This window comes from Octopus bimaculoides, chromosome 2, assembly GCF_001194135.2.
Source record: "Octopus bimaculoides isolate UCB-OBI-ISO-001 chromosome 2, ASM119413v2, whole genome shotgun sequence".
NCBI lineage: Eukaryota > Metazoa > Mollusca > Cephalopoda > Octopoda > Octopodidae > Octopus > Octopus bimaculoides.
In genome coordinates, this window is record NC_068982.1 from 114,760,577 (window position 1) to 114,762,852 (window position 2,276).

General features: G+C 32.7%; 1 non-coding gene across 1 annotated transcript; it reads right to left on the minus strand.

The window, feature by feature from the left end:
• Window positions 1–687: 687 nt before the first annotated feature.
• Window positions 688–819, minus strand: LOC128247191 (U4atac minor spliceosomal RNA). Its single transcript, XR_008263591.1, has one exon. It is a non-coding gene; the product is annotated as a U4atac minor spliceosomal RNA (small nuclear RNA).
• Window positions 820–2,276: the final 1,457 nt, after the last annotated feature.

Here is a 2,276-nt window from a genome sequence, read left to right on the forward strand (position 1 = left end):
AATATGTGTAAATTTTACTTTATCTTATATATTAATTACATGCAAAAGCAAAACATTTAATCATTATATGAAATCTTAGGGAACAGTGTACTATTTTGGGAATAATAGTTTGGCCACATTTGTCATGTTGGATTTTACAACTGATATTATCATCATCACAATTTTATATGTGCTTTTTTATGCTGGCATGAATTTGGGGTTTTCCTGCGGCACAGTTTTACAGCTAGATGCACTTCTTGTTGCCCACCCTTACAATATGCATGGACACTGTGTACCTATTCTAAAACCACAGTAAGCTATTACTAAACAGAGTAATAAAAACTCAAATACAATAAGTCCTTTACAAAAGAATACATTAGTTTGCATCTATTAGTTCAGAAGATAATTCTAGGTCTAAACTAGGATGACCTACATTTCATTGATACAGATACAAACAAAAATGTGAACAGTTAGAATATCTTCTGCAGTGTGTCAGTCAGTACATCATCACATTAAACACCAAAATAGTTTCTGAATTTCCAGACTACAAGTTGTGATATCTCAAGCATCCTGGTATCTATTTTAACTAATGTTAGGTTAAACTTGGTAGCTTGTAAAACTTCCAGAATGGTTCATGTAAGAAAAAGTGAGTAAATATACAGTTAGAGTCTTTTCTTCAATTATTTAGGAATATTTCTCAAATTGAGAATTTCCAAAAATTGCACCTAACCTGTACCCTCCGGGTACAGTGGTGCGCTCAATTATTAATTGCAGGTGTCAGCAGTCTTGCCCTCAGTAAACCCTCCTTGAGCAAGCTCCCAACCCCCTGACGAGGACGGTTAACTATATTTTGTCGTATTCTAATATATACACTGAGCAAAATGTACATTTGTAGGTATTGACTAACGGAGTAGTCATCGCCATTAATGTACAGCGAAATATTGCGCTTAACAAATTATATCAACTTAATTTAAAGAACATAATTAATCATTTTCGTAGATGTAACGTTTTGAATTAAACTGAAAAATAATTATTTAAGACTTTTTTCTGAAAGTTTACTTAAAAATATTATTATTACTTCCCTTGACACGACACTTCCGCTTAATATGGGTTTCCTCCCTTAGCTTAGAATTTCTAAGAAATATTTATTCCACGTATTAATTTTCCACGTATTAATTTTCTCTCTCTCTCTCCGTCTCTCTCCACACACACATTCCTTCACACTTATTCTATCCCGCCCTTCTCGTTAACTGCCTGCTAAAATCATATAAATATTTATCGAGATGTTATATGAATGTACGTCACTCGGAAATTTGGCTGCGGCATTACGTGTTGTATATTCATACCCACCACCGCGATTCATTACATATCTTAGTCAAATCACTTAATTCTACATGCCTTACTAATAAACTTAGTTGTTGTTGTTTAGTCCCATGTCAGCTCTGATCAAAAGGCATTAGAGCCGTGACAACCACATTATGTTTTTTCACCTCCGTCGGACAAAATGTATTGCAATATTTGTTCTAGTTCAATACGTTCCGAGATCAACTTCATCCTTATGGAGGCCGGGGCAATAAAATAGAGTACCAGTTAAGTACTTGAGCTGAAGGTATTGATTAACCCGTCGTTTCAAAATTGATGGCCCGGTGCCTAAAATAGAAACATTGAAGACGGTAGGGGGTGATCTAAGGGTTATCTGTCTGCTTTTTCTAGCAAATAGATAGAGCAGTTTTGAAATGACTTTTTTTATTTGATTTTTTATTTTTTTATTTACTTATTTTGATTTTCCTGATTTTCATACAAATATAAATCATGGTTCTGGAAAAAAATTTAGTTAATGTTTACTTTAACTACCGGTCACCAAAACAAACAAAAAAAACGAGTGTAATAGGTGTAAAAAAAAATGTGTATTAAACGAATGTGAAAACAAAAATTTGCGCCAACGAACGGGGGGGGGCGGAGAAAGGATTTTCGGAAAATTCGCAAGATCCGATTTTTCCCCTCATAACTTTTAGGAAAATGGATATCTTCTAGTGAAATTTTAAATAAATACCTTTCAAACGGCATAGATTACGATTATAAAGAACGGGATGCTACAAATCAATATGACATATAATTTAAATTTTAATATATGTTCACGACATAATTTTCGTTTATTATTATTATTATTATTATTATTATTATTATTATTAAGAAGAAGAATGGAACGAACGAAACTGTTTATAATAAATATCATGCATGCTCTCATTGATATGCTAATTTTAGTACATGCTTTTTGTGTGTTTGCACATATATAT